Genomic DNA, 22,415 nt, shown 5'->3' with positions numbered 1-22,415 from the left:
TAGTTTTTGGAGGTCCAAGAAGAAACCGCCAACATCTGCTTGGCACTGGTGAGGACCTTGTGACTATATCCTATCATGACAGATGGTGGCAGAGTCGAAGTATGTGTGAGAGATTACCCGCAGAGACAAAAAGCCAGAGAACTTTAGGGACTGGCCTGAAATGACCCAGTCTTATGAGAACTAACCAAGTTCTACAAAAACTGTGCTGATTGCTATGAAGGTCATTGATTCCTGTGATCTAACCACCTTCCACTAAGTCCCAGTTCTTAAAGGTTCTACCACCTCAACATTATCCCACTGAAGGCCAAATTTTTAATCCCATGAACTTTTAAGGGATATACTCAAACCATTTCCAAGCTTCAGCAATATCTCAAAACATTTGCTATCATATTTCCTTTCTCTAGCAGTTATTGCAAGAAGATGGTACTTCAAAATGAAAAACAGAATCATGGAGCATAAAACATGGAAAGAACAGTGCCCAAGAGAACCCCTTAGGATGATTCTTTGAGCTTTCTGTGTCAGTACAAACCACCAGAAAAACACACATATAGACACAGACAAAAGCCTATTTTCCACTACCTTTACAATCCTGTGATCTCAGATTGTACTTGGTTCTTTTGGCTTTTGCTAATTGTAATAAGGCATCATGTTGGGGTAGACTCAGCAATGTTAATTAGTAATCATTTCAAAACCGAATTTTCAGAAATTAAAAAACTCTTATGAACTGCAGAGAAGCTCCTTCAATCAACAATTGTAATATTTTTTATATCTGAGAAACACAGAATTATGGTCTTCCCACAAAAGGTGAAGAAAAAGAGTCTTTACATTGTACCTTTGTGAGCTTCCTGAGAACAGGAATCTTATATCACCCATGGTTTGCCCAACATTGCACCATTAAGGTGCAAACAATTGAAGTTAAGTTAAACTCTTTTGGATATATTAATGCCAAAAATCTCCTTGTGATGCTTAGTGATTTATTTACATTTATTTCTCTCATTCTTAACTCAATTATGGTATGCTACATTTCAAGTTGCATTCATCTTCTCTATATTTTAGAGTAGTTTTTACTTGGGAACTTTTTTTTGATGGAACTGGGCTTCACACTTGAAAACAGGTACTTTACTATTTGAGCCACAACTCTAGTTAATTTTGCTCTGGTTATTTTTTATTTTATTTTATCATTTTTGCATTTACTTACATGTATATCCATTGTGTAGGCCACCTCCTCCCCTCCCCCTCCCACACCTCTGGGAGGAAACTGTTCAGCTCTCCTCTGTTTTGTAGAAGAAAAACATAAACGATAATAAGAAAAACAAGGCATTTTTTTGCCAGTTTGAAATAAAGCTAGCTATACAGGGAGATTCCTTGTGCTGTTTCCATACACATGTTTGTTACAACACACATTGGTTAATCTTTTTTTATTTTTGTATTTTAAAATTTTGCTTTTGACTTAATTTTTTCCTTTATTCATTTATTCATATGTGCATACATGGTTTGGGCCATTTCTCCCCACAACCCGTAGTCCCTCCTCTGCCCCTCTCACTTCCAGGCAGAACCTGCTTTGCCCTTTCCTTCAATTTTGTTGAAGAGTAAACATAAGCAATAATAAGAAAGACATAGCATTTTTGCTAGTTGAGATAAGGATAGCTACACAGAGAGATTCCTAGTATTGCTTCCATGCACAAGTGTATTACAACCTAATTGATTTTTCTCTCTCTGACCTCTTCACTATTTCCCTGCCACCTTCCCATAATGACCTCTGTCATTTTAATGTTATTGTATTAGCTCCTCTGCAGTAGGCACATCAAACACTTTCAAGTTTTGGGTTTCCTACCTTTCCCTATTACTCCCGTATGTGTTCTCCCCTTAGCATGTGACCCAAGTGTAATAATATTGCTACATTTGTTTTAGATATAAAGTCCCTGTATGAGGGAGAACATACGATTTTTGGCTTTCTGAGCCTGGCTGACTTTGCTTAAGATGATGTTCTCCAGTTCCATCCATTTACTAGTGAATGATAAGATATCATTCTTCTTCACTGTTGAGTAAAGTTCCATTATGTAGAAGTACCACATTTTCTTAAGCCATTCATCAGTAGTGCGGCATCTTGGCTTTTTCCATAACTTGGTTATTCTGAATAGTGGTGCAATAAACATGGGTGTGCAGGTGCCTCTGGAGTAACCTGAGTTGCATTCCTTTGGGTATATCCCCAGGAATGGTATTGCTGGATCATATAGCAGATCCATGTTTAGTTTTTTAAGAGGCCTCCATATAGTTTTCCAGAATGGTTGCACTAGCTTTCATTTCCCGCAGTGTACAAGGGTTCCTTTTCCCCCACATCCTTGCCAGCACCTGTTGTTGGTGGTGTTTTTGACGATAGATATTCTAACAAGGGTGAGGTGGAATCTTAGTGTGGTTTTGATTTGCATTTCCTTTATTGGCCAGAGATGGTGAGCATTTTTGCAAGTGTTTTTTGGACATTTGATTTTCTTCTTTTGAAAAAGATCTGCTTAGTTCAACTACCCATTTCTTTATTGGTTCATTGATTTTAGGGGAGTTAAGTTTTTTGAGCTTCCTTTATATTCTGGTTATCAGTCCTTTTTCTGATGTATTGCTGGCAAATATTTTCTCCCACTCTTTGAGTGGTCTCTTCAGTTTGGAGACCATTTCTTTTGTTGTATAGATGATTTTTAATTTTATGTAGTTGCATTTGTCCATCCTTTCTCTTAGTTGCTGAGCTGCTGGGATTTTATTGAGGAAGTCCTTGCCTATACCTATTGCTTCCAGAGTATTCCCTGCTCTTTCCTGTAGTTAACTTCAGAGTTTTGGGTCTGATATTAAGGTCCTTGCTCCATTTTGAATTTATCCTAATACAGGGTGATAAACATGGATCTAGTTTCAGTTTTCTTCAGGCAGATAACCACTTTTCCCAGCAAGGAAGAGGCTGTCTTTTCTCCATCATATATTTTTCTCACCTTTGTCAAAAATTAGGTGGGTATAGTTGTGTGGATTCACACCCAGGTCCTCTATTCTGTTTCACTGGTCTTCATGTCTGTTTTTGTGCCAGTACCATGCTGTTTTTATTGCTATTGCTTTGTAGTAATTTGAAGTCAGGTATTATGATACCTGCAGCATTGCTCTTTTTGCTGAATGGTTAATCTTTACCAGATCTCTTCACTACTTCCTTGTCCCCTTCCCTTAGTGGCCTCTACCAGTTTAAGATTACTATATTCATTCCTATATAGTGTTGCTTTGGTTGTTTTGGAAATGTGGTCTTCAAACTGCAATCCTCCAATCTCAGCAAGAGATTGGCTTCAAAGTACAATCCTCCATGTAGCTAGAATTATGAGTGTGGGTACTGGTGCCCAGTTTTTCTTGAAACTTTTAATAACTCTTTTTAAAATTACATTTATCAATTTTCATTGGGAAGAAATAGATACCTTATCTCATTTACTGATAGAAAATTTATTTAAAATTTTTCAAAAGAATTCTACTGAAAGAATTAATGAGAAGGTCACTGAACTTCCCTAAGTACAAAGTAACATACTTCAACAAAATGGGCAGCCATGTAAGAAGGCTATCTTTGCAAAACTTCTGTCCAAATTGTACCACAGTCCCACACAAGGAGATCACATCTTCCAAACTCTTTGGATACTAACATCTGCAGATGCCCCTCGAGCATAGCTGTCATGGATACCATTTACCTCCATTAAGACTGCTGACTTGAGATCTAAGTGTCATAACATGATCTCTGAAGTCAAAATATCTTTACAGGACTTGCTGCTTTTATCATCTCCTCCCTAATACATTGATAAGTCAAGCATGGGTCATGTATCTATACATAGAATGTGAAAGAGTTTGAGAAAACTTTCCACAAAGATTAATATAAAAGACATGCTGTGGTTTCAGGGAAAGTTTTCAAATGTGGTACAAATGTTGTAATATCTATTACATTTATTTTATAACTAACATGTATAAGCACATACCTATTTCAATCTTCCAAATCAAAAGTGACTTAGGGTTATTGTGACAAGTTTCTCAATAAAAGAAAGAACATTTTGAAATAGGGTGAATTCTGAGGGGTTCATATTTTATGTTAATTACTGCTCAGTGTGTGTTAGGAGTACCAGGAGTTGAATAATCAGGATCTTACTTTTCAGAAAAATCCTCATGCTCACCAGCCCAGTGAATTTTCTCCTCCATTGTTAAGAGAATTTTCTTTAGAGCTTCTGGAGGCTAAATAGTGAAGAAAAGTTCAAGAGATCCATTATAATATAGTATGTCTGTACAGTTAAACACTAAATCAACTGAGAATTGTCTATTGCATCATATTCTACAGGCAGACTGCAATTCAGAAACTGAAGTCTGTTTCCAGCTTGCCCTCTACAGAACCAAGGAACATGAGGTAAGAAACACAGACTTTTGAGTTTTAGATCTCATATCTCTTAAAATAATTATTGTTTTTTTAAAAAAAAGAAATTACAATAACTAAGAAATTCAATGCCATAAAGCTTAAGAACATTTGGTGAAGATTTTGCACAGCCAGGTACTGGAATTACTTCAAAATGTAACTGCTTAATTTATGAATTCAGTGCAACTGAATGCCGAAGCTTTTCCTTTTAACAGGAGCCATGAAGTGACTTTCAAGTTTTCTTTCACTTTTAGACTCTGGTTTAAGTAGCAACTACCAATCTCAGTACTCAATATGTGCATGGTTCTGCCTAAGCTTAAATAAAACAAATTTGTTCACCATATAAACATTAATTAATTCTCTGTGTAAGAAAAAACTATTATAATGTACTATATTAGAGTGATGTAGATAGTAACAAAGATTAAAATGCCTTTCTACAATTCTAATATAGTAATAAATATTTTAAGTATCAATTGGTCTGAAAAAATAAAACCCAATGGCTAAAATAAGTAATTATTTAGAAACTCTTAAAATAATACACAAATATATTGATGTGTATAAAAGCCACTTTAATACTTTAGGTATTTAATATATGATATTGGACATGGTCTTATTTTAGGTGACAGAATCATTAATAAGTTGTAGTTCACGTTTCAGTTTCTGATTTCTATTAGTTTGCAAAAGGATTTTACATTTACATTTAAATAAGAAGGAAATGTGATAAAGATTTCAATTAAAAGACTGTCTGTTCAGGTTAATTCATTTTTAATAGGAACAGTAAATATTTTTCAGTTGATATAGCTCTTACTGAAAGATCAGTTCATTGTTCTTTTTTATCTAGTTATGTCAGGTGGTTCTCAATAAAGAACACTCTAATGTCAAGTCCTGCTCTTTAAAGAACATTTCTCATTTTCTTCATTGATTTTTTTGAGAAACCAAAGTGAATTTCTGAATACTAGTTGAAAACACTAATGAGAGTAGACCATCACATAAGTTTAAAAGATTCTTTACACACACATAAAATATGGATAACTTTTTAAGTGTGTGTTCACACACACATATACACATATGGAAAAGATTTTCATTCTAAAGTCATTGATGCTAAATTTGTTGGATAGAAAAAATACTATCTTATCTTGAAAGTCTGGCAAAGACTTCAGAGTTGCATCCACTTTACAGGGATAGGTTCTGTTCTCTATAAAAGAATGACTGTCCTGTAATTCCTCTTCGCATGGATGATACACTTTTAAAGTGGAGGGAGGCCCTGTAGTGACAATTTCAATGTTAGCCTAATGTCCCATAAACTTTTCTTACTTCTGAAGCTAGTTCTTTGAAATTTAGTAACTTACCGGTTGTTTGGTTTGTTTGTGTGTCCTTAAATTCTAAGCAATTTCGTTATATAAAATCTACTTGAAATATTCCATATTAAAAATAATTCAAGCATGTTCACTATGTTTTTAAGATGTTTGTTTTTTGCTTCTTTTGTTTATAGCTATACATATCTAAATAGTATTTTTTTAATTTAGTTTCTAAGAAAATTACTTTCTTTGCTCAGTTTCTTTTCAAAAACTCTAAAACAGTTTGCATTGGGCATCCCTTTCTAGAGGTGAAGGGATCTAAGCATTTAAATAAAGACTTGAACCATTTAATTACTATATTCTGGCATCCTACTAGCAAAACATCATGCTAGTGAGTAAGTGGATTAAGTTTCCTGTAATGCCAGCCAGGAGATAGTTTGACAGTTGGTTTTTCATTCTCAGGTGTCTAGTTAAGGAAAACACAGGGGTCCAATTCAACCTTTAAAAATGTTATCTTTTGTCTAGAAAGATTACTGCTTTGCAATGCAATGGGATTCTCCACAGCAAACTTAGAAAGGATTATGCCTTTCATTACTCTCTGCATTTAGAATGGAGTGAATAGGTGGTATAAATAGGGGATATTTCTAGAGAAATTTTCTATACAAATTGTGAATTATCTTTCTTGTCTCTAATAAAAATTCATAAAGACAGAGGTAGCTGTGAATTAGAGAAAGATCCATATTATTTTGGGAAATTCCTTCTACAGTTACACACAAACATATATGTTATACATATTATATATGATATATAGATATGAATGCATAGAAAGACATGAATTCTATGTATATGTAGACAAAGTGAGAATTTTGAATGTTAGAAAATCTATTGCATCTCACCTCATTTTCAACTGTTATATTCATTTTTGTCATCATTAGAATCTATTTTCCTCATAGTATCTATGTACATTTAGGCAGTCTTTAAATTGGCTGCTTCATGGTTGACTTTTTTTTTCCAGCCACATTTAACCACTGATCAGAGCTGAATTGATTAGAGTGACTGTGGAGTAATTCAAATCAGATAAGATAGTTGAGCTCACCAATAAACTATGACATGGTCCAGTAATTTTGTTCCTATAAGGTAATCCACTGCAGAAAGTTAGACATTTGGGGAACACAAACTTTAACTTTAGAAGCTATCTGTAATACAGTTTAAATCTTCATTTTATTAGAGTATATTTTTATAAATGGTTTTTGTCTCTAATTGCAGAATATGAACTTTTATTATACTTCAAAAAATTTCATAACTGATACATAAAAAATGAAAATATGAATTGGTGCCATGTGATATTATCACCTCAAATATTTATTTCTTTGCTGTGAAAATATTGAACAATCTTACTTTAAATAATACAGTATATTGTTATCATCTGTTTTCACCCTACTATGCAATAGAACACTAGAGTAGCTTTTTTCTAACTGTAACTTAGTGTTCATTGATTAACCATTGCACCCCTCTCCCTTTCTTCTCCCACCTCAGCTTCTAGTCACCATCATTTGATGTCAGCTTCTATGAGACGAATTTTTTAAAATTCCATATATGGGTGAAGTCATGTGGCACTTGTGTTTCTGTGCTTAGGTTACTTCACTGAACATAAAGGCCTCCAGCTCCATCCATGTTGTTACAAACAATGGGATTGCATAACTTTTTTATGTGCATGTAATATTTCCAAAGTGTCTTCATCCATTCATCAGTTGATGAATGCCTAGGTTGTTTCCATGTGTTAGCTACTTGTGAATAATGCTGCACTGAGCACTGTAGTCCAGATATCTGTAATAGTTAATTTCCTTTGATGTACACTCAGTGGTGGGCTTTCTGAGTCATGTGGTAATTCTGTTTTTAATACTTTGAGGAAATTTCATACTGTTCTTCATAACCCCACCAAAAGTGGACAAAGGTTACTTTTTCCCATATCCTCACCAGTACTTATATTTAACCTCTTTGCTAATAATCATTATTACCTTTGTTACTGGGGTGAGGTGATGTCTCATTGTGGCTTTGATTTGCATTTTTATGATGATTTTTTTCCATATATTTGTTAGTCATTTATGTATCTTCCTCTGAGAAAAACCTATTAAGCTTATTGTGTATTTTGAAATAAAATTAATATTATTTTTTTCTGCTGCATAACTTGTGCCCCTCATGCATTATAGATATTAACTCCTTTTCTGATATACAGCTCTCAAATACTTTTTCCTATTTGTTAGTTTGTAGCTTCACTGTGGTCCTCTTTTCTCACCAGAAGCATTTTAGTGTAACAACAACCCATTTGTAATTTTTCTTCTATTTCTCTGTGTTGTAGTCAATTGCTTTCACCAATATATTATAGTTTCATTGTAGAGCTCTTTAAACTCTTGGGTTAAATTTATTTATAGCATTTTAAGCTATGATAAATGGGATTTATTTCTTGATTTCTATTTTAGACAATTTGTTATTGGTATATGGCAACACTACTAAATTTTGCATGTTGATTTGTTTCTTGCAACTTTACTGAATCAATATGTTAGTTCTACTAGGTATTTGGTAGTATATTTGGGCTTTTCTATGTCTTTTATTTCTCTGTACTTCCTGATTGCTCTGACTAGGACTTAAAGTTCAATGAATTGGTGAAAGTGGATATTCTTGTGTTAGAGAAAGAGCTTTCATCTTTTTTCTATTCAGCACAGTGTTAGATCTTGTCTTATCATACATGGCCTTTGTTATAAGGAGGTAAGTTCCTTCTATACCTAATTCATTCAGCATTTTCATCACTGATGGGATATTGAGCTTTAGTTCTTATTTTTGTGGGAATATCTTTGCAGCTTTCCTTGGTACAGTGTTTATGGCTATCAAGAATTATTTTTTCTCTGATAGAAAATCTCATGATATCACTATTGATCTAAAAGATCTTCTGAGAAGTTTTGTGTTAGGTAAATTGGAATAAACTTCTATATTATTTGTTTCTTTTATTATTTCTGCTTTAAAATCCTTCTTTATATTTAACCATAAGAATATGACTATAATATGTGTTCACATAGACTTGGCTGAGTTTTATGTGACTGGTAACTTGACATTCCTATAGCTGAATACTTTTTTCTTATTCCAGGTATAGGAAATTTTCTGTTATTATCTCTTGGAATAGTCTTTCTATCAACTTGCTATTCTTAAGGCCCTTTTGTACCCCAATGACTCATATATTTAGTCTTTTAATACTGTCATATATTTCCTATGGCATTGTTCATTCTTCTTCATTCCTTTTCCCCTTTTTATTCTTGTCTATTTTTAAAATACACCTTATCTTTCAGTCACTAATTCTATATTGTGATCTATTGTGTTATTGATTCATTCTACAATATTTTTGAATTTCACTTGATGTAATTTCTAGTCAAGTATTTCTGCTTTTTTTTTTGTAAATTACTCTGTTAATTTTCTGTGTTTGAATATTGACTCACTTCTCTGTGTGTTCTTCCTCACTGAGTTTCTTTAAAATAGTGTTTTGACATATGAGGGAGAACATACGATTTTTGGTCTTTTGGGCCAGGCTAACCTCACTCAGAATGATGTTCTCCAATTCCATCCATTTACCAGCAAATGATAACATTTCGTTCTTCTTCATGGCTGCATAAAATTCCATTGTGTATAGATACCACATTTTCTTAATCCATTCGTCAGTGCTGGGGCATCTTGGCTGTTTCCATAACTTGGCTATTGTGAATAGTGCCACAATAAACATGGATGTGCAGGTGCCTCTGGAGTAACAGTCTTTTGGGTATATCCCCAAGAGTGGTATTGCTGGATCAAATGGTAGATCGATGTCCAGCTTTTTAAGTAGCCTCCAAATTTTTTTCCAGAGTGGTTGTACTAGTCTACATTCCCACCAACAGTGTAAGAGGGTTCCTTTTTCCCCGCATCCTCGCCAACACCTGTTGTTGGTGGTGTTGCTGATGATGGCTATTCTAACAGGGGTGAGGTGGAATCTTAGTGTGGTTTTAATTTGCATTTCCTTTATTGCTAGAGATGGTGAGCATTTTTTCATGTGTTTTCTGGCCATTTGAATTTCTTCTTTTGAGAAAGTTCTGTTTAGTTCACATGCCCATTTCTTTATTGGTTCATTAGTTTTGGGAGAATTAGATCAAGGGCAAACACAACAAGGGGATTGGACTATGAGCACATGATAAAAGCGAGAGCACACAAGGGAGGGGTGAGGATAGGTAAGACACCTAAAAAACTAGCTAGCATTTGTTGCCCTTAACGCAGAGAAACTAAAGCAGATACCTTAAAGCAACTGAGGCCAATAGGAAAAGGGGACCAGGAACTAGAGAAAAGGTTAGATCAAAAAGAATTAACCTAGAAGGTAACACCCACGCACAGGAAATCAATGTGAGTCAATGCCCTGTATAGCTATCCTAATCTCAACCAGCAAAACCCCTTGTTCCTTCCTATTATTGCTTATACTCTCTCTACAACAAAATTAGAGATAAGGGCAAAATAGTTTCTGCTGGGTATTGAGGGAGGGGAGCGGGAGGGGGTGGAGTGGGTGGTAAGAGAGAGGGTGGGGGCAGGGGGGAGAAATGAACCAAGCCTTGTATGCACATATGAATAATAAAAATAAATAAATAAATAAATAAAATAAAATAGTGTTTTGACTTCTCTGTTCAAGAGTTTGCAGATATTTGTTACTATATAGTTGGTTTCTAGTACCTTATTGTGTTTATTAGGCAAAGTCATCATTCCCTGAGACTTCTTAGTCATTACTGGCATAGGTATCATCTGTGCATTGGAGGATTAAGTTTTTACTTCAGATTCTAGAAATTTTAAGCACTTATTTCCCCTGTGTGTACACTTCCTCTATTTCAGCACTAGATGGAGCCCAAATTCCAAATTGGCCATGAATCTACTGTTCTGTTGTTGTTGTTTCAATACTAGAGGGCACTCAAACCTCTGATTTGTCCCAATCCAGTGTTGTTCAGAATGAACTTTACAACTAGTTTGTCCCTGCAAGCTTCCATCTAGAGATGCACAAATGCCTTATGCAAAGTCACTGATCACTCTTCAGGCACCATGGGATTCTGCATAACTCTCAGTCTCACAAAAGAAGGACAGACCTTAGGCTTGTGTGCAATCACTTGTAACCTCCTTCTTTTTTTCCCCCTTCCATTAGGAAATTACTCTCTCTTGATTATGTCACTTGAGGTTGAGGATGTAATGGGGTGGGAGTTCCTTGTCCAACAGCACTGCCAAATTCAATTACACCAAGAACTCACAGCCCAGCAAGACCAGCTTATTACTAGGACAGGACAATAGTTTGGTTGGCCAGCTGATGAAGTGGATTTGTGGCCTGAAATTGCTGCAATTAGCCTCAGGTAATGCTGGCCAAAGTAAAAGTATGAGTCTCAAATGGAGTAAGAATAGGGGTTCCATTTACGTGCACTGGCCAATGGACAGGAACCATTAGGCTCTTCCCAGTGGTAGGTTTCAGTAAGCCTAGTATGAGCTCAAAGACAGGGTCCTGTGCTCCTCACTGGTTAGGAAAGGGGTAGTGAAGGCAGGATCTTGCTATTCAGACTAAGGCTAAATTAGGGCATACCTGAGACTCACTATTGCAGGAACCTTTTAGGTTTCTGGGATAAAGGTCAGACCCATACTATGTCTCATGTAAGACTAGTGAAAACACAATTTATCCCTCCTGGTTATAATTTTATGCATGCCTAATTGCTCTGTCTAGAAATTCCAGCACTATGTTGAATAGGAGTGGGGATAGTTGGCACCCTTGTCCACTGCTGGTGGGAATGCAAGCTGGTGCAACCACTCTGGAAAATAATTTGGAGATTTCTTAAAAATATAAATATAGACCTGCCATATGATCCAGCCATCACACTCCTAGAGATATACCTAAAGGAATGCAACACAGGTTACTCCAGAGGCACCTGCACACCCATGTTTATTGCAGTGCTATTCACAATAGCCAAGTTATGGAAACAACCAAGATGTCCCACTATTGATGAATGGATCAAGAAAATGTGGTACTTGTACACAATAGAATTATACTCAGCCATGCAGAATATGAAATCTTATCATTTGCAGGTAAATGGATGGAACTGGAGAACATCATTCTGAGCGAGGTTAGCCAGGCTCAGAAGACCAAAAATCATATGTTGTTCCTCATATGCAGACTTTAGATCTAGGGCAAATGCAGCAATGTAGTTGGACTTGGATCGCATGACAAGGTGAGAGCACATATGGGAGATATAGGAATAGGTAGAAAACCCAAAACGTGAAAGCGTTTGATGTCCCCACTCCAGAGGAACTAATACAGAAACCTTAAAGCGACAGAGGTTAACATGAGGAGGGAATCAGAAGCAGTGTAAAGATCAGTTAGAGTTGAATCAACATGGGTAGTAACACATGAGTACAGGAAAGCAATGCTAGGAATATTTCTATATAGCTATCCCTAACTCAGTTAGCAAAAATGCTTTGTCTTCCTTATTATGCTTGTGTCTTTTCTTCAACAAAATTAGTGATAAGGGCAGAACAGGACCTGCCTAGAAATGAGGGAGGAGGAGGGAGAAAGAGGGTAGGGGAGGGGGGCAAGGGGGAGAAATGACCCAAACAATGGATGCATATGTGAATATATTAATAATTTAAATAAATAAATAAATAAAAAGAAAGTTTATTGATGTTTACACACAAAGTTATGATGTTAATCAATGGTGAATTCAAATTTAGGTTTTTCAATTCTAATAATGCTACTTAAACTTTGATTAATTTGAAGTTGCCTTACAATAGCTACTGAAAACTACAATGTTTTATTCATGTAGAACTATGTTTCTGATCACATATATATGGGTATCTAAATATAGATGCCTAACATCAATTTAGCAACCAGGTGACATTCAGAGCATTTAAGAGCATTATGGATGAAACCTTTTCTATATATATAAAATAAACTTCTCAATTTATATATGAAACTGATAACTTTGATAGAGATATAAGAAAAATGTATTGAAGACTACTATTTTGAGTTATTATATAATAATATATATATAAGCATCTAGTAAGGACAATAGCAGCCAAAGGAAGCTGAAATATGCCTGCTTTGTGTGTGAAAATTATTACTCTTTACTCATTTAAGATCTATAATTTCATTTTTACTACAACCAATATCATTTCTTATAGGAATAATGGCCTTTTTGGTATTTATTATAAAAAGTATGAATACAGTTTCTTTTCTCATATGGTATCCATGGCTCTCTCTATATTATATATTGTAAGAACACAATACTTTGTTAAAGTCTAGATTTCTAAAACAATAAAATATCAAAAATTGATAATTTACTTAAATAAAAAATGCTTTAAAAATGTATCACACATGCATATTATGCATCCATGAATATATAAAATATTCATAAATATATAAAAGAATTCTAAAAGGTAATCTTAGAATTTTCTTGGTTTTCCAGTCTGAGAAACATACTAAGTAAAAAAAAAGACAAAGTTTCCTTATGTTCAAAACATGCAAATTTACTAAATATTATTTTATTGATTGATAATAGCAAAAAAAGTGAAAATGAACATGAATCAAAGAAACAACTACCAATAAAAATTTAATATTATCTTTTTGCTACCTATGGATCAACCAGCACACCCATTGGTATATACAATCACTACTTTGACAATAATAGCCCATGTGCAAAAGGGCATGTGAGTCTCCTCACACCTTCATGTACCTCAGGGGCAATGTTGGTAAGGACCAAAAGTACACCCTTTAGATTAATATTTTAAAGTGATGACATGGCTCTGAAAGTGGGGAGTTGACTCTAATTCATCCTCTAAGAATGAAGTGGTGAGCTGACTGCTCAGGGCAATATACTGGTCTTTATATATTATAAAAGTTGCCTCCATCCTCCATTCCAGTCTCCAGTTAAATTCCATGATATAACTGTCCTCTCATTGGGCAGTTCAGACTTTCAGACAGTTATGTTTTAGTTGTTAGCATAAAAAGCAAAGAAAATAATACTTGAGCCAATGCACCATATAATAATTTCATGAGCTGTCATTTGAAAAATACAAATTTTCAACTCCAAATTTGGCTTTCCTGGACTAAGAAACATTTATCCCATTGGGTTGGCTTCACTTTGTAGTCCTAGCCAAGGTTTGGGTCCTTAGCTGTTTGGTTGCCAAAGGATAAGTTGTTAATTAAAATAAACATTATCAAAACATAAAGTCATCTCAGATTCCTATTAAGAAGTTCAAAGATTATTTTATGTGTGTGTTTTAAGCAATGGTTCTTGAACTTTAATGCACATATGATTTTTTTTTTCCATTTTTCTTTTATTATTCATATGTGCATACAAGGCTTGGTTCATTTCTCCCCCCTGCCCCCACCCCCTCCCTTACCACCCACTCCACCCCTTCCCTCTCCCCCCCTCAATACCCAGCAGAAACTATTTTGCCCTTATCTCTAATTTTGTTGTAGAGAGAGTATAAGCAATAATAGGAAGGAACAAGGGGTTTTGCTGGTTGAGATAAGGATAGCTATACAGGGCATTGACTCACATTGATTTCCTGTGCGTGGGTGTTACCTTCTAGGTTAATTCTTTTTGATCTAACCTTTTCTCTAGTTCCTGGTCCCCTTTTCCTATTGGCCTCAGTTGCTTTAAGGTATCTGCTTTAGTTTCTCTGCATTAAGGGCAACGAATGCTAGCTAGTTTTTTAGGTGTCTTACCTATCCTCACCCCTCCCTTGTGTGCTCTCGCTTTTATCATGTGCTCATAGTCCAATCCCCTTGTTGTGTTTGCCCTTGATCTAATGTCCACATATGAGGGAGAACATACGATTTTTGGTCTTTTGGGCCAGGCTAACCTCACTCAGAATGATGTTCTCCAGTTCCATCCATTTACCAGCGAATGATAACATTTCGTTCTTCTTCATGGCTGCATAGAATTCCATTGTGTATAGATACCACATTTTCTTAATCCATTCGTCAGTGCTGGGGCATCTTGGCTGTTTCCATAACTTGGCTATTGTGAATAGTGCCGCAATAAACATGGATGTGCAGGTGCCTCTGGAGTAACAGTCTTTTGGGTATATCCCCAAGAGTGGTATTGCTGGATCAAATGGTAGATCGATGTCCAGCTTTTTAAGTAGCCTCCAAATTTTTTTCCAGAGTGGTTGTACTAGTCTACATTCCCACCAACAGTGTAAGAGGGTTCCTTTTTCCCCGCATCCTCGCCAACACCTGTTGTTGGTGGTGTTGCTGATGATGGCTATTCTAACAGGGGTGAGGTGGAATCTTAGTGTGGTTTTAATTTGCATTTCCTTTATTGCTAGAGATGGTGAGCATTTTTTCATGTGTTTTCTGGCCATTTGAATTTCTTCTTTTGAGAAAGTTCTGTTTAGTTCACATGCCCATTTCTTTATTGGTTCATTAGTTTTGGGAGAATTTAGTTTTTTAAGTTCCCTGTATATTCTGGTTATCAGTCCTTTGTCTGATGTATAATTGGCAAATATTTTCTCCCACTCTGTGGGTGTTCTCTTCAGTTTAGAGACCATTTCTTTCGATGAACAGAAGCTTTTTAGTTTTATGAGGTCCCATTTATCTATGCTATCTCTTAGTTGCTGTGCTGCTGGGGTTTCATTGAGAAAGTTCTTACCTATACCTATTAACTCCAGAGTATTTCCTACTTTTTCTTGTATCAACTTAAGAGTTTGGGGTCTGATATTAAGATCCTTGATCCATTTTGAGTTAATCTTGGTATAGGGTGATATACATGGATCTAGTTTCAGTTTTTTGCAGACTGCTAACCAGTTTTCCCAGCAGTTTTTGTTGAAGAGGCTGCTATTTCTCCATCGTATATTTTTAGCTCCTTTGTCAAAGATAAGTTGCTCATAGTTGTGTGGCTTCATATCTGGATCCTCTATTCTGTTCCACTGGTCTTCATGTCTGTTTTTGTGCCAGTACCATGCTGTTTTTATTGTTATTGCTTTGTAATATAGTTTGAAGTCAGGTATTGTGATACCTCCTGCATTGTTCTTTTGACTGAGTATTGCCTTGGCTATTCGTGGCCTCTTGTGTTTCCATATAAATTTAACAGTAGATTTTTCAATCTCTTTAATGAATGTCATTGGAATTTTGATGGGAATTGCATTAAACATGTGGATTACTTTGGGGAGTATCGACATTTTTACTATGTTGATTCTACCAATCCATGAGCATGGGAGATCTCTCCACTTTCTATAGTCTTCTCTCAATCTCTTCCGACAATCTCAATGTCGTCTGCAAATAGGGATATTTTAACAGTTTCTTTACCTATTTGTATTCCTTTTATTCCTTCTTCTTGCCTAATTGCTCTGGCTAGGAATTCCAGTACTATGTTGAATAGGAGTGGAGATAGTGGGCATCCTTGTCTGGTTCCTGATTTTAGAGGGAATGGTTTTAGTTTTTCTCCGTTAAGTGTAATGCTGGCTGTAGGTTTGTCATATATAGCTTTTATAATGTTGAGGAACTTTCCTTCTATTCCTAGTTTTCTTAGAGCTTTTATCATGAAATGATGTTGGATCTTATCAAAGGCTTTTTCTGCATCTATTGAGATGATCAAGTGGTTTTTGTCTTTGCTTCTGTTAATGTGGTTTATTACGTTTATTGATTTTCGTATGTTGAACCACCCCTGCATCCCTGGGATGAAGCCTACCTGGTCGTGGTGAATAATCTTTTTGATGTGTTGCTGAATTCGATTTGCCATTATTTTGTTGAGGATTTTTGCATCAATGTTCATTAAGGAGATTGGCCTATAGTTCTCCTTTTTGGAGGTGTCTTCCCTGGTTTTGGGATAAGTGTAATACTGGCTTCATAAAATGTGTTTGGCAGTTTTCCTTCCCTTTCTATTTCATGGAACAGTTTAAGGAGGGTTGGTATCAGTTCTTCTTTAAAGGTCTGATAGAATTCAGCAGAGAATCCATCAGGTCCTGGACTTTTCTTTTTGGGGAGACTCTTGATTGCTGCTTCAATTTCATTTTGTGTTATAGGTCTATTCAGGTGATTAATTTCCTCTTGGTTCAGTTTTGGATGATCATATGTATCTAGAAATCTGTCCATTTCTTTTAGATTTTCAAATTTATTTGAATATAGGTTCTCAAAGTAGTCTCTGATGATTTCCTGGACTTCCATGGTGTTTGTTGTTATCTCCCCTTTTGCATTCCTGATTCTACTAATTTGGGTTTTTTCTCTCCTCATTTTAGTCAGGTTTGCCAGGGGTCTATCGATCTTGGTTATTTTTTCAAAGAACCAACTTTTTGTTTCATTAATTCTTTGTATGGTTTTTTTGGTTTCTATTTCGTTGATTTCAGCTCTTATTTTTATTATTTCTCTCCTTCTATTTGTTTTGGGATTTGCTTGTTCTTGTTTTTCTAGGAGTTTGAGATGTATCATTAGGTCATTGATTTGGGATCTTTCAATCTTTTTAATATATGCACTCATGGCTATAAACTTTCCTCTCAAGACTGCCTTAGCTGTGTCCCATAGGTTCCGGTAGGTTGTGTTTTCATTTTCATTGACTTCTAGGAACTTTTTAATTTCCTCTTTTATTGCATCAATGATCCATTCTTCATTAAGTAATGAGTTATTTAGTTTCCAGCTGTTTGCATGTTTTTTGTCTTTACTTTTGTTGTTGAGTTCTACTTTTACTGCATTGTGGTCAGATAGTATGCATGGTATTATTTCTATTTTCTTATATTTGCTGAGGCTTGCTTTGTGCCCTAGGATATGATCTATTTTGGAGAAGGTTCCATGGGCTGCTGAGAAGAATGTATATTGTGTAGAGGTTGGATGAAATGTTCTGTAGACATCTACTAGGTCTACTTGATCTATTGCATATTTTAGATCTTGGATTTCTTTATTGAGTTTTTGTTTGGATGACCTATCTATTGATGATAATGGAGTGTTAAAGTCTCCCACAACCACTGTGTTGGCGTTTATATATGCTTTTAGGTCTTTCAGGGTATGTTTGATGAAATTGGGTGCGTTGACATTGGGTGCGTACAGATTGATGGTTATTATTTCCTTTTGGTCTATTTCCCCTTTTATTAGTATGGAATGTCCTTCTTTATCTCGTTTGATCAATGTAGGTTTGAAGTCTACTTTGTCAGAGATAAGTATTGCTACTCCTGCTTGTTTTCGGGGGCCATTGGCTTGGTAAATCTTCTTCCAGCCTTTCATCCTAAGCATATGCTTATTTCTGTCGGTGAGATGAGTCTCCTGTAAGCAACAAATTGTTGGATCTTCTTTTTTAATCCATTTTGTCAAACGGTGTCTTTTGATGGGTGAATTAAGTCCATTAACATTAAGTGTTAGTACTGATAGGTATGTGGTGATTCCTGCCATTTAGTTATCTTAGTTGTTTGAAGGTTTGATTGTGTGTACCTAACTTGATGTTACTCTCTACTGTCTTGCTTTTTCTTATCCTGTGGTTTGGTGCTGCCTGCCTTTTCATGGTTAAGTTGGGTGTCACTTTCTGTGAGCAGGATCCCTTGCAGAATCTTTTGTAATGGTGGCTTTGTGGTCACATATTGTTTTAGTTTCTGCTTATCATGGAAGACTTTTATTGCTCCATCTATTTTGAATGATAGCTTTGCTGGGTAGAGTATCCTGGGGTTGAAGTTATTTTCATTCAGTGCCCGGAAGATCTCACCCCACGCTCTTCTTGCTTTTAATGTTTCTGTTGAGAAGTCTGCTGTGATTTTGATGGGTTTACCTTTGTATGTTACTTGTTTTTTCTCTCTTGCAGCCTTCAATATTCTTTCCTTAGTTTCTGAACTTGTTGTTTTAATGATGATATGTCGTGGAGTAGTTCTATTTTGATCTGGTCTGTTTGGTGTCCTGGAGGCCTCTTGCATTTGTATGGGAATATCTTTCTCTAGATTTGGGAAATTTTCCGTTATTATTTTGTTGAATATATTATGCATTCCCTTCGCTTGCACCTCTTCTCCTTCTTCGATGCCCATGATTCTCAAGTTTGGTCTTTTGATGGAGTCAGTGAGTTCTTGCATTTTCTTTTCACAGGTCTTGAGTTGTTTAATTAATAGTTCTTCAGTTTTTCCTTTAATTACCATTTCATCTTCAAGTTCTGAGATTCTGTCTTCTGTTTGTTCTATTCTGCTGGATTGGCCTTCCGTTTTGTTTTGCAGTTCTGTTTCATTCTTTTTTCTGAGGTTTTCCATATCCTGGCTGTTTTCTTCTTTATTGTTGTCTATTTTTGTCCTGAGTTCATTTATCCATTTATTCATTGTGTTCTCTCTTTCACTTTGGTGTTTATACAGTGCTTCTATGGTTTCCTTTATTTCTTCTTTTGCTTTTTCAAATTCTCTATTTTTATTGTCTTGGAATTTCTTGAGTGTCTCCTGTACATTTTGGTTGACCCTATCCAGTATCATTTCTATAAAATTCTCATTGAGTACTTGTAGTATGTCTTCTTTTAAATTATTCTTGTAGGCTTCATTGGGTCCTTTGGCATAGTTTATCTTCATTTTGTTGGAGTCTGGCTCTGAGTTTCTGTTCTCTTCATTCCCCTCTGGTTCCTGTACTAATTTTTTGCTGTGGGGAAACTGGTTTCCTTTTTTCTGTCTTCCTGTCATTGTCTTTGGTGTTGTTACTGTCCCTGTACTGTGTGTAATTAAGTATTTTCTAGCTTGTAATAATAACAATGGTAATATTGAGAATGGAAGAGTGAGCTGAGATGGAAAGCAAGAAGTTAAAGAAAAGGGGAAAACAAATATACAGACAAGAGGGAGAAAGCAGAACAAGGTATCAGACAAGAGAGTTTCAAAGGTATAAACAGGGAGTGTTAGTGTACTAAGTGACAGTAAGCTGAACAGACAATAGAGTGACAGAGAGAGGATTGAAAATCAAAGATAAAAAAAATAAAAAATAAGTATATGAAAGTAATATCTATTTATAAAAATGAATTAAAATAAAATGGAAAATAGGAAATTAAAAAAAAAAAACAAAAAACCAAAAAACTTCCAAGTTTATATGCAATGCAATTTCAGTCTTAATAATTTGGATGTCCGTCTCAATCTCCAGTCCTGGAGTTGGTGCCTCAGATGTTGTTCTGTAGTTGTCTCATCAAAGGGGATGCATAAAGTAGAACAAAACTACACTCACACACACACAGAAGGAAAAAAAAAAAAAAAAAAAAAGCCCCACCAAGTGTCCCCAGTTCAAATGCAATACAGTTTCAGTAAGTTTTTCGGCTTGCGGGTGTAATTCGGTTGTTCTCTCATCAACGGTAGACAGAAAAAGAAAAAAAAGCGTCTGGAGGCAGTTCTGAGAGTGGTATCTGCAACTGTGGCTTGCCTGCCTGCTGCTCTCAGCCTGTAGCTGGCGGCGTTATTTATGCAGATCTCTGGGGTGAGCTAGCACTCACCTGGTCCCACCGGCTTTGTTTGCTCAGAGTTCTCCTGTGCGGCGGCCTCTGCTACAGCTTTTCCCCTTTCCAAGCACTGGGAAAGGTGCCACTGCCCCGTGTTGTCAGGCCTGCGTGTTTATTTACAGTTCACGTGGGAAGTGGCTCTTCCCTCCTCTCACAAGCGTCCCCGCTCCTGGTTGCTGGGCGCGCCCCACTCCCGCCAGAGGCTCTCTGGCCCACCCGGCTTGTTTATTTCCAGTCCCGGGAAGGCTTCCCTTCCCCCAATCTTCAGCGTTCAGGGCGCCCCACCCTCTTTCCAGCATGTCTTAACTGTTCTTATTGCTTAGTACTCAGTTTCTCTTTTTTCCCCGGGTGGAGGTCAGTCTGTCCAGGGGGCTATGCTGCTCTGGCCCAGGCTTGTCTGTGGGAGAACCGCGGTACCGCGAAGCTCACCTGGTCCGCGTCTTCCCACGCCGTATGGGCGCCGGCCACTGGCGGCCCCGGGGGCCTCCTCTGTTCTCCGTTTAACGTGAGGTGGAGATTCTCTGCGCCGGCTGGAGATGTGGAGGGGTCAAAGTTATGCCTTTTCTCGGTGATTATGCCTGCAAAGTGTGTCTCCAGCGTCTCTCCAAGATTTCACTATAGGAGGCTCGCTTTCTGCTTCCTCCCTCTAGCCGCCATCTTGGAATTCCTTCGCACATATGATTTTGATTCAGAATTCTGCTTTTCTAATAAGATCCTAGATGACAAATGTGTTTTTGGTTTATGTATCACAGTTTGAGCAGCAAGGTGCAAAGCGCCATTTACTGTCAGATGATGCATCTGTTTAGTAAATGACTGTGTAGACAAGTATAATTGCTGGGATGTTTATTATTTAGTAAAGTTAGAAATGGTAGAATTTACACAAAGATTAATTTCCTATCATAAAACCGAGAAATTGATAAAATATGAAGCCCAGACCCAGTGAAATCTTATCAGAAGATGTTGAAATTAATAGTTACAGTAGAGATCAAGAGAACTAAAGTGCATTTAGTGAACATCTGTATATGTAGCTCTTATTTTCCTTTTATTTTTTTCTAATTTGAATTCTCAGGTCAGGCCTTTGTCAAAGCTGAGTACATAAACTAAAAGAGGAAAAAGAACACATTTTGGTGATTTTTAATGAAATTTAAGCTTTTCAATTGCTTTACATAATATCCTCAAAATACTTCAATTTGTCTTGACTTAAACAACTTATTTCACTAATCATGTATATCGTATATTTTCCTTTCTTTCTTGTTTTTTTTTTTTTTTTTTTTTGGTGGTACTACTAGGTTTTGAGCTCAGGCTAAGGCTCTACCACATGAACCATACTCCTCCCAGCACTTTTTTGCTTCAGTTATTTTTCTGGAGAGAGTCTCATGTTTTTGCCCAAGGTTGGCCATAGACCCTAATCCCCTACCTATGCTTCCTGGGTAGCTGGGATCACAGGCATGTGCCACTATGCCTGACTTGTAGTCAAACTGCAGCATTCCTGATGTATACCTCCTGAGTAGCTAGGATTACAGAAGTGAGCCATTATACCAACCCTATATTTTCATTTTTATTTTTTAATTTTTTGAGGTAGTTTGTGAATTTATTGTTATTCCATACATTCTGACATTGTGGAAAGATACAAGCATGTTAGTCTGTTTCTGGCATAACTCATTCATGACACCAATTTCCCTGTATTCTCATATAACAGTTCTGAAACCAAATGTGTGATTTTTTTTCTACAGTAAGAATTATCCAACTTTTTTTTTTTATGGTGCTGGCGAGCAAACCCAGGGCTGTGTAAACACTTTACCATCTTCAACTCTTTGAACTGTCTTACAGTTCAATTCCATTTAATTCTATCTGACTGAAGTTAGCCTTAGGTCCCAAAAGCTAAGGTCTCAGTTGCACAAGATTGCACCTATTTCAAATACTAATTGCAACTCCAGGCTCTGGCCCTTCTGCCTAAATAACTATACACCAGGGACCCCCATGACCTCCTCTTAGATTGGCTAGAATGACTAAAGGAAATTTTTATTTACATTTATTAAACTTGGGAAACACTTTATTTACATTTACTGGCTTAGTAAAAGGCCAGAATTCAGGACCATCCAGGTAGAGGAGATGCAGGGAAAGGTGTAGGGACAAGGGAGCATGGACCTTCGAAGCCTTCTCTGGAAGGCTTCGAAGCATTTCTACATGATCACCAAACCTGAAACCCATCAAACTTCATTGTTCAAGAATTTTTACAAAGCT

This window comes from Castor canadensis, chromosome 1 (genome assembly GCF_047511655.1).
Source record: "Castor canadensis chromosome 1, mCasCan1.hap1v2, whole genome shotgun sequence".
Lineage (NCBI taxonomy): Eukaryota > Metazoa > Chordata > Mammalia > Rodentia > Castoridae > Castor > Castor canadensis.
This window is presented reverse-complemented; position numbering follows the sequence as displayed.